General features: G+C 26.6%; 1 protein-coding gene across 3 annotated transcripts in view; it reads right to left on the bottom strand.

Moving 5' to 3' along the window:
- LOC102674506 overlaps positions 1-12346 on the bottom strand; it is a 51375-nt gene that overhangs the window by 37378 nt on the left and 1651 nt on the right. The window contains exon 1 of one of the 3 annotated variants that reach the window (XM_031514554.1): positions 5019-5456. The exons of the other annotated variants lie outside the window; for them this stretch is intronic. The gene's annotated coding sequence lies outside the window, so the exon portion shown is untranslated. Of the gene's footprint in view, positions 1-5018; positions 5457-12346 lie in introns of those variants that run through there. 3 annotated transcript variants of the gene reach the window in all.

Raw genomic sequence — 12346 nt, 5'->3', positions numbered from 1 at the left:
TATTATTATTATTATTATTATTATTATTATTATTATTATTATTATCATCATCATCATCATCATTATTATTATTTTATAATTGGAGGAATAGAGAAAAAAATTTTCTAAATAATTTAAAACTTGACGTAAATAAAATTATAAACGATGTAAATATATCGTCGATTTTTATCTTTTATCGTAATATAAAATTCTTCACTTTATATTAATAAAAGTAAAATTTGAGGTAGCACATTTTTCTAAACATTATTCGATAAAGAAAGATAATATAATAAATATAACAATTTTGAATCTATAAATAAATTAATAAAAAAAAATTTAACTTAATCTAATGTAATCTTTTTTTTTACCTTCATCGAATATTATATTAGAATTATATTATATTAGATATAAATATTATATTAGAAAAATGCAAAAAAAAGTTTAAAAAAAAATAATGCTTTAAAATAAAGTTTATTTATTTATAACGTAATTAATCTATTAATCATCAAAACATTAAATTACTTAATAAGCACTTTCTTAATTATCTGATAAAAATTTTATTTTCAATTCTCTATAAAGTTTTTTAAAGTCAATTAATTTTGTCATTTATGATTTATATCTATACATACATACATATTATCAATCGCGAATATTTGTACAACGATAAACTTTTGACCTTGCAAAAGATTTATGAGTTTATGTTTAATAATAGATTAACATAATTTCAGCCAACTTAATTTACATAAATAATAAACCAAGTATGTCATCAAATATAAATATTTATATCAAGGACAAACATTTTCTTTCGTAATAATAATGTCATGAACAATGTGGTATTTCTGAAAATTAGATCACTCCAGACGGCGTGCACCCTATGCAAATGATAGACGCTTTTGTGTCTTCGATATATAACGATATATAACGTCCTTGGCGACGTCGTAGCAGCTCCGTGTATAGCGTGTATGCACGTGTGCTGGCGCTTCGAAGGGATCATAGCGACGCGAGGCGAAGCAACGTTCGGTATCGCGCTTGTATTTTAGTCTCAACAATTCTCTATATATATACATTTCCAAGTCGCGGGCATACAACTGGTCAGAGAATCGAATTATTCTATAATAAAATTTTCATTTCTAGAACTTGACATTCATATTATTTTTTTTTATCGTTCAAGTAACCTTCAATAACTTTTTTTAGTTTTATAGTTATATAGATATAAAGTTCTAATATATTATTACACGCATATACATATAGATATACAACTTTCTCGTCAAATGTCGCGAATTCCAATTCTCGCTATGCTGTCATAAAGTGTTATGTTATCGGAGAAAAAATTTGCATTCATTGTTCCTCGTTCTCACGATCCACGATTAATTTTCCATTGGCGAGTCACTTACATCATGAAAAAAATTATTATTTGATGCAAATGAAAAAATTCGACTACGATCGATTTATCAACTGATCTATATATAATTTCTATATTTCTATAATTTCTAGACATGCGGGTATGAGAGATTAAGGGTTTCGGGATAGGTCGAAAAAGTTCGGCTAAGATCGGGCGAAATCTCTTGTACTGCCGATCATATCCGAATTTTACCGATTCATTCCGAAGTTTAATTTTCGAGACTCGGGCAAAATTAAACATTTGTAATAATTTCGCTTTCTCTTCCGAGAAAGAAATATCAAGAAAAAAAAAATGAATCTACACAAAAGAAAAAGAAAGCAACGGTGATATAATAAATATGTTAAGGAAAGGCTAGGTCAGGGCTAATCATTGATTGTGTGCACGTTGACGTCTGCGAACCAAACAATGCTAAGGGCGTCGACAATGCTAAGGCTAACATCGATCCAATATTGTGCAAACACCTTTATTCCCACCTGTCGCTGCTAGATCATTCACGCGTTTGTGTTCTTTTCATCTTGGAATAATTTTCCTACTACGCTTTTTTTTTTTTATTAATATTTAAAAATAATATGTATATATATACATATATGTTTTAATTTAAAATATTTTTTATTTACGTTCGAAATTTTTTAAAATATAAAAAGAATTTCAAGAATTTCAACATCACAACTAGCTTCATCGAAGTGATGCACTGATACTGGTTCACTCTACACTGTTAACTACACTGTCTATTTAAGATAATCTTGCCCTCGTCTTATGGATCACTGATTATTTACCTTTTTAATTGATCAGCTGATCAGTCGCATGACATTCTACATGAGAGTGTCATCTAACTTGGAACGTTGTATGTAATGTTCATAAAATGTCAGGAGGTTCTTCCTTGAAGAGGTTTATGATTAAATTTTGAACTATGAAATATGAATAGTGTTTCATGTTCTTCTGTTTCCAACAGTAAAAGTAATTAAATTAAACAAATACAATGAAAAGATATAAAACAAAATACAATTTCTGGCTTAACGTAAATATTTCTATGAAAAGAACGCAATGTTGAAAGAACGCATGCGCGAAGTGTTTCGACGAAACATCCATCATGCGCGTAATTTTTAACTCGGTAGAAACTTGCTTTCAATCATCGACCCACCTGACGTAACCGATTTAAGTACTTAAGCCAAACGACTGCAAGCTTTTTTTTCATCTTATAATTATATCGTGATAAACCATTCAATTATCATCTATTTCCATTTTTTTTCAATCTAATCACAATATTTACAAATTATTCAAACTTTGTCTAAATTGTATCGAAAATTATTTAAATAAACGACGAGCAAAGGAATAGAAGTCATTCCAATCAAGCGATAAATCTTAATAAACAACGATCATTATTAATAAAAATAATCTTCTATTTCCAGTTCCATTTTTTTCAATAGATCTAACTACAGACACTTGAGAGTTATTTCAATTTTATTCACAAAATCGTTCGTTAGACGAACCATAAAACTCATATCGTTCAGAGCGATAAATCTTCATTATTAATAAAGAACATTATTGGAAATCGCTTCATACCAATCAGATCGCAATGATTGCATAATAAGTACGAGATTTATTTGCATTTTTCAACGGCTATACGAACAACAGTGGCTGAAAAGTCCGCCGACCTCAACCAGTTTAATAAATCGCTCGAGATTCGCTTCGAGAATTTATACTGACAATAAGTGTGTTTCGCAACATGGAAAGCTCTTTCATACATTTCAAACGAGATACGGTATACCGGACTGATATCGATCGGTGTGTTAGGACTATCGTGACACGAGTAAATTTGCGTAAGCTCTTGGACCCTGTTTCTTAAAAATGTGTGCGTGATTATAATTGCACGGTTATCTAGTTTATTGACCCTAAAAAAACTCTGCACCCTTTCTTATCTTTGCTCCACGATTAGATCACACGGATACTTTGTCTGGGGAAAATATCGAACAATTTTTATCGAACTTTTTTATTCTATTCTGTAAATTGAATTTTTCAATTTTCTGAATTCGCGATTCGTGAAATTTGTCCTGTAATCAAATAAAAAAACGCATCTGGCCTATAGATTATAAGTTTAAAAAATTGAAATCGAAAAAATTTGTGATTTATAAAATTTGTCGAACGATTAATTATTCGGTATTATAGGATTATAAATTTAAATCACTGTTAAAATCTAAAAAAATTTTTATAATTTTTATCCTCTCTATTTGTGATTCGTGAAATTTGTTGAATGGAACATCCAATATACTATATAAACAATAAGAAATAAATTTCAATTAAATTTAAATTTAACTCGAAAGAATTTAAAAAATTTTCTATAATTTTTTCACTGTATTTGTAATTTGTCGAATAATTGTAAAACTTGTCGAGTGATTAATTGTTTAGTATGTATATCTATTAACTACATAATATGTATATCATATGTATATCACAAATTTGCGGATTCACAGAATCCAAAAAAAATTTCGATCATGCTCAATGGATTTGTACTTTTCGTCGAACGGGTTCATATTCCCTATAATTTCGATCATAAACATAATCGTAAAAACGTAATTATAAATTATTAATATCGTTTGTATTATCGATGCCCGTATGGCAATAAAATAAAACGTTCTGAACAAATCGAATATTGCGAAAAGTAATAAGAATCACCTTCCATACCTGTAATAATACCTTTTATCGATCGAAAATTCGAATTGCAAACACGTTGCATCGGTAACGGTCGAATAACTGCCACGTTAATCTCGCGTAACATTCACCTCGCTTTTACATTTCTACTCTTTTCATACCATTTCGATTTTGAATTCAAAAAGATTCGTCCGATGATTTCAGATATAAAAAAACATTTTTTTACATTTTATTTTGAATGGAAATTTAAATTGTCGAAAATAATTTTCTTCGATGTTTCGTTTCCGTCTCGTTTCATTTCAATTGAAAACTTTACGATTTGTTTATTTTCAAAACAGTTTATCCTGCATGTTATTTTGATTTTTTAATATAAGTTAGTTTGATAGATTAATTGCACAAAATAAATACAAATAAAAATTCATGAAATATATAGGAATACAAAATTCATTGTAAGAGTTTATAGTAAAAAAGATTTGTGATCGCAAATCTAATTATAATTTAATTAATTGAATTATTTAATTTCCGTTATATCACGCGCTTCTTTTATAACATGTTTTTATTCAAACGTTCCATTTTCTTCTTGTTACTTATACAGAAACTCTTATAAATTCTGACACATAACCCCTATTGTAGTCCTATCTTATCACTATTATAACTTCTTCCCTTTTTATTATTATTATTACTTTTATTTTCATAAGTTAATAAAAAGAATAATATCGAAAGTAATATATGGATTGATAAATAACAAACCTTAAGAATTCCTCTTAAATTCAATTAATTTCAAGGTTATTTAAATACATCAATCTATCTTAATCCGATCTTACAATTAATTTTAATCTGAACCCTGATCCTTTCTCTGCCAGATTATATTCGTATAAACATTTTAAACAAATTCATGGAATCGAAAGATATCCATAGCGAATGACAGTCGAGTGAAATTGTAACTAGATTCCCAGTATAGCTCGAGGCTGATCCCTTAGCTACATACCTGGGGAAACACGGCACTTTGGGTTGCGTTTCTCTTCTATTTTCTCGATAGTTCGATGCCTAGGCTTGCGCAGTAGGAACGCCGGTATGGAACAAGCGATCCATCGGACTCCAATGCGCGGACTTCTTCGCAAATCAACTTGACGACTACACGACCGACTGACACGAATGACACGACGAGAACATCGACGACAACCACGACGAAACGTGCGGCTGAATCGCGGGCACAGAACACCACTGTTTTCCCCTTCCCCCAATAGTACTCCACCAGACACTCGGCCCATTCTACTTCATCGGTGAATCGACTACCTGTGACCAGTCTGCCGATTACCACCGGCTCGTGCAACGATCGAATATCGTTCTACAGCTTTGTGCTTATGCACCAGCCATGCAGTGACGCTCACCTTTCGCCAGTGGTTCTTTATATGTTTATTACTATACCATTTAAGGAGAAATTCGACTATAATCGAATGTAATATAATATTATATTTCGAAATATAATTGCAAACTATTTGTTACGAAAATTCAAATAAAAATAATCTCTTTGCGATTTGTTTTATACATACGTATAGAAGATCGTTATATCTGCCATCAATCATTTCGACAAAAAATATATATATCGATGATATTAAATATCAATGATTACTAATTTAGCAATTCTCAAACGACACTATAATGCAGTCGACTTTTAGACAATTTACTGTTCAGATATTGTAAAATCGGTTTTATCATTACGTTTGAAATGTTCAAGCTCAGTTCTTGTTTAAAGATTGTGTAAAGGAACTTGTCAATATCGGAAAAGAAAAGAAGCTTACAAAATAGAATACGTAAGATTGTTTACATTGGGGTATTAATTTTAATCGCATTTGAGTTTCGCGCAGGAAAGAAATCAATCAATGTCGTAATGATCACGGAGGTTTATTATTTTAATACTCGGTAATAATAATAATAATAATGGTAAGAAAAATATTATCGCAAGTTACGTTTGGATACGTATAAAATTGTTTTCCATAAGTTTATTCTTTACGACGCTATAGCAAAATCGACTCTGCGCTAGGAAAATGGCGAATGAAAGGTCATTGAAAGGGACGTGCAATTTTAACGGACTCTAAGCATATTCTGATGCGAGCGTGATAAATAGATTCGTTCCTTTCTCGTCTACGTACATAATATTTCACAACGTTCTATGTTATTCATCTCGAGAGTGTTTCCTGCATAGAATTTAGAAATGAAAAGATCTATGTAAATAATTGATCCGTTAGTTTTTTGTGAAAAAATCTTCTCGTTTCTGTCCATGGTAATTTTAATAATTATAATATATAAAATATAAAATAGTTCGTTGACAAAAGTTATAAATACTACAATATCCAAACTGCTTTGGAATAGTTTCGAAAATGATTTTCATAAAATTGTGTCTAAATATATAATCAACCATTTTACCTTTTATTTTTTGGCAACAATGTAACCTAACCTTGAATATTTCTTGCCAAGTTTTAACCAAGATTCTCGCAGGATAAACGGTGAACTGGTAGAATGGAAATATACAAGAATTATGAGAGAACTAAAGAAATATCGATAAACACAAAACCACTAAATCTTCTCAATCTAGACTTTTAACGGTTTTTCAAACTAAACATTGGAATCGATTGTACATATAAATTTATAACAGTTATTTTTTAATTTTTTCCATTTTATAGCACACATAATATCGTATATATACTAAATTCCACAGTTATAATATTTCAATAGTTCGACATTTTAGAAAAAAATATATTAAATATAATTAGAAGTTAGACGAATATTTTAAATATGAAAAAAACTGAGATCTAATTCTTAGGATTTTTGACCCACAAACTCTATGTTCGCATCTTTTTCCCTATTCCACATTTTATTTTTATGGACCATTCTAACCTAAAATTTGTGCTTGAATGTTTAAAACAAATTATACTTTGAAAAATCAAATTATTATATTTTTTACTGATCTAAGAAATTTTCTGATCAAAAATACAATTTTTTTTTTCAAAGTAATAATAATTATTTTTGCATTACATTATATGATATTTAATTATATGAAAAATTCTTTCATCGTTGGTATTTATTTTTAATTATTGCTACCACATTAATTTATACTAAATAATCCTTAATTCTTGCTTTATAATATTTTACAATTTACATTAAATATTCTTATTCGAATAGAAATTTTTACTTTTTGATGTTTTTTGATATCGTAAAATATGATATCAATTTAAAATTCCATATTTCACAAGAAGACACGAAGATATAATAAATACTATTTAATTATTTATTTATATTAAAAATTAACCATTGTTTATATATCACTTTTTACTTAAATTATATTTGTCATAATTTATTTTTATTTAATAATATTTGTTTTTTATGTACCAACAATCTACAAAGATGAAGTAAAAAATAATTGTAAAAAACTGTGTTGTCAATGAAATTACTTGAAAACTTTTGTTTTATGTTCCATTATTTCAAAAATAGTTAATAGCCCGAGTTTAATAAATGCCTTCATTGACCTAAAAAAATTGCAATCGTTTAAAATGGCATAATGAAATCTAATATTTCATAATTTTTGACGGAAGAACAACAAGTATATTTTTCTCGCGATAATGTATGCTTAGATAATTCAATGAGAAACCACATTTATATTTGCAAGCGAAATTTATGCGTACAGATGCAGGAAGACACGTTATTAAGCTTTATTAATACATCTTGCGTGATAAGCATTCGTATCTAATTTATATTCTACACGTATATAGTCAATAGAAATGTTGAATTAAAATTTAAAAAATTTGTTAACACATGACAAATTTCATTTAAAATTTTTTTATCAATAATCGTATCGTATTATGATTATATAATATATATGATATTAATAATTATTATATTATATTTTTTTTAATCATAAAAGGGAATTTCACAAATTTATTTAATATCTTTTATATCATTTTTTTTTCAATTAAGATTATATTTATAACGATATCATAAAATTTTAGAAATTTGAATTATTTATATTAATTAATATAATATTACATTGAAAATAGATTTTGTTAAATCGTGAAAATATTTTTTATATTTCCAATATTTATATCACATATATCAAATATTTTTAAAAATTCTACTATCTGATATAATAGAAACATTTTAAAAGTTCAAAATTACATGAACAAAACTATTACTCGAATTTTAAATAAATAAATAAATATCTTTTTGATCGCCAATAGATTAGTACGGAAAATAATTCTAACCCAAATTTATAGACTTTTATTGCACGGTAGTGAATCAATATGTAATTGGTAAAACGATAATTAAAAAATAGAAAGAATCAATATCGATCGATCAATACATCGAAGCTAAGATTATTGCGAGCAAGTAAGCGTGACAATTTTTCTCTCTATTGTTATGAAAATTATACAAACCTTGTGTATTATCATAATAGCAGTACATAATATCTACGGTTCAATAAATCCGCCTTGCTATCAAATTGATAAGCACTCTCATTAAACACAAGAAAACTCCTCCTATAATAACACGATAAATCAAATTCACGCACGATAAAACTTTCATCCCTTTAAAATCAATGTTGCTACTTTGAAAAATATGGATAACATATTAATTTTTATATCATTCATTGAAAAATATAATAATTTAAAATTTATGTATTTTGTATTCTAATATTTTTAAATATTAATAAAAGTTTATCATCGTTTTTATAATCTAATTTTTAAATGAAGCTAAATTCAAGTTTTTAAATTAATCAAATAATATTCAAAAAGTATTGTCCACTTTAAATTATTAACTTAAACTCTAAATCGAAAAATCATATTACTTACAATACAGGAGTATCCAGATCTCGCCCGATCCTACCCGAATTTTACCGATCCGTCCCGAATGTTTAAAAGATTCGGTTAAGAGTTGCATGTACTTACTTATAGCATTTAATATGCATTATTGTGTACGACTTAATTACAATTTAATTGTATTCAAGCATATAAGAAAGAACGTTATATAATATAAAGAATCATCACAAGAACACTCCTAGAAATTGTTAAACGAATTCCAAATGTTAATCGCGATGATTCATCTTGGGACGAAATGTCGCGTGTTAACCGGCTCGATTAAGCTCATTGAAAGCGAGACCGTAACTCGTGACTACAACAGACTACGCAAACATATAAAACTCGAATCAAATAAATTGTTGTCGATAATCACTCCCTTCGCGTGAACGTTTGCTTGGCTCGTGCTTGACCCGACAAATTGTCAAGAATCGTCGCACCGGTTTTAACCGATTGTACAGACTACTTAAGTACACATTGCGGGATAGCTTACGGTATACAATATGTATACTATATGTACAAATCAAAACTCGAAATATATCCTTCTCGAATTCATGTTACTTGTTGCTTGGTATCTCAAACACAAATATCTATACATATAATCAATTGTTTTTTTTTTTTATTTTAAAATAATAATGTATACTTTTGCGTAAAAATCACATAGAATTCAGAAAGCAAATATTTCTAATCGATCATTTTATAACGCGAAAAATTTATTACCAAATATTACGATAAATTAAACGCGCGCAATGAGATTACAAATCGAGATTTCGTTGAAATGATTATGATAATATGAGATGATATGAAAAAATTAATCGCTAATAATAATTTATTTAAACGAAAATATTAATTGAAATAATTTAAAAAAATTAATTAAAAAATTAATTAAAAAAAATAAGATTTTCAATAGAAAAAAAAATTGAAATTATTTAAAAATTTATCGATTTCGAAATATTTAATTTCTTCAATGAATTTTGCTGGAAAATTTTTATTTACAAGGATAGTAACTGTTGTAAATCATCAGTTTCACCTCTACACAGAAGTTTATATTATGGCCACGAATTCGACTTCGTTTCGTTTCCAATGAATAAATACACGGATGTATGTCAAAGAGTCAAAGATTTGGGCCAACAAAAATCATAATAGATTGTTATGTACGACGTTGTCATGTATATGTTCGAAATAATTTACATAATATAATATCAAACTTTAGTATTCTCCAATATGTTATTTTTATCAATAGAGATTTAACGAAATATTTCTTGCTAGAAAGCTCCAATGATTATTTACTGTTTCCACATAGGTATGTTCTATCGCAAACTTTTTTTTTAAACGCATTCCTTAGTAATTACGTAATTTTTTTTTTCTAGCTATTAAAATCTCGGCTTATTGTTAAGAACGGTTTAGACAACGCAATAGAAGGAAATAGAGGCAAACCTCGCGCAAGCTAAATTGTCTACGAGAACATAACCTAATAGTCTCGGTGGGCCACGTGTACAATATTGTTTACACTCGTTCGGCGGATGTACCTATTCACCGAAGTGACTTCTTGATTTTTGTATAAACAAGTAACGAAATGTCTGTATGCTTAAGTGTCAAGCGAATGATTTACTCGTCTTTGTTTTTTATTCACTTAACTAGTTTTTTTTTTTTAATATTACTTTTGTTTCGTTTAAGAATTTCGTTTAGGAAAAAATAACATTTACGAAATTTTTTTCTTTCAAAGCAATTGAGCCACGTGGCCAATTTTTTTGAACAAGCATCGATCTAAATCTGTCTTTAACGTGCGATCCGAGAATTCCGAATGATTTGTCGCAATCGTTTCTTTACGCGTATCGAATATATACGTATAAGCGTATTATTTATTATTTCCCATTGCCCATCCATTTAAAATGGAAAAGGTATATGAATAGTTTATGACGAAGTCAAATGTATGTAGGTAGTACAACATTGCCAGTTACCGATAGTTTTCGATGTTCATCACGTATCAGAGTATAAAGAATGCAATCTTAAGAATGTTGAAGAATTTAAATCATGTTTTAATAGAGTTAATGTGGATAGTAATATAAAAATATTTGAACATTTATTATATATAGAAAATTCATGTTTTAATAGAGTTAATATGGATAGTAATATAAAAATATTTGAACGTTTATTATATATAGAAAATTCTTTTGAATATGAAATATGTTAAACATATTGAGTAGATATGATTATCAAAAATTTACAATAAATAAATTTTTTTTAAATTTAATAATTATTTGAAAAATATATTTTTTTGTTATAAAATCTTATAAACATAAGCTCCAAGATTATAATTAATTTTAAAGAAGATAAATTTTAAATAATTAATAATTTTTATTAAATTTTATTAATTTCTTGAATAGCTGAGCAATTGTTATAATTTTATAAATAATTTTTCTACCAAACTATATATTAACAAAATTTATGTTACGAAATACTTGAAGAAAAAAATTAACTTAAAAGAAATGAAAATAAATTAAAATATAATTATTTATTTTCTAATAACCTAGATTATTTTTTTTCACTTTCATAAAAATTTTCATAAAAAAAAAAAATAAAAATCAAATACTTTTATAAATTTTTATATATTTTAATACATTTTGTTTCAAGTATCTTTACAATTTATAACTTTAATGTATCTATTATGTATCTATAATATATTTGTAATGTATTAATAATATTTAAAAAATGTATATATTATTTAATGCAAATAAATTTATGTTATATTTATAAAATTTTTTTATAGATAACATATCAAATATTTGTGTGATTCATTATACATATTATGCAATCAATCATTATATGATGATTAATATTTTAAAACATTTTAAATCATATCTTGACCGATTTGTGAAATTTAAATTTTTAATTCCAATTGTGTATAAATATCTAAAGTAATTTATCTAAAGAAATTCACATGAAAGTTAACCATTAACTATAGCTATTAAATTATTCTATTATTAATGATATTTTATGAATAAACTTGACAATTTTATAAATGTTTATAATTGTTTTTAATTGCTTAATTGCTAACCATAAACTTTTCTATCTTCAAGAAATACACAAGGCAATTCACAGATCTATAGAATTATAAAAAAAATTAGCATTTTTACTATAGTATAGATTCTATAAATAATTCATGATTAAATTACAAAATATTTTTAATAATGATTTAATAATTCTTTTATATAGAATTAATGAAAAAGAAGTCATTAATATACATACTTTAACAATAAAATAGATAAAAGATTCAAAAGATATATTACAAATTAGAAATTTTTTTAAATTACCTTATTCAAATTAATTTAATATATATTTTAGAACTTATAAAACGCGAAAATATTTATTATTGGAATTATTGAAAGAATATTACAACTAATATAAACATGTTAATGTTAATTTTTTTTTAAATTTTTGTTATACAATTTAAATTTATAATGTATAA

This window comes from Apis dorsata, unplaced genomic scaffold (assembly GCF_000469605.1).
Source record: "Apis dorsata unplaced genomic scaffold, Apis dorsata 1.3 scaffold_1057, whole genome shotgun sequence".
Lineage (NCBI taxonomy): Eukaryota > Metazoa > Arthropoda > Insecta > Hymenoptera > Apidae > Apis > Apis dorsata.
Note: the sequence above shows the minus strand (reverse complement) of the source record. Positions and strands in the feature narration are given on the sequence as shown.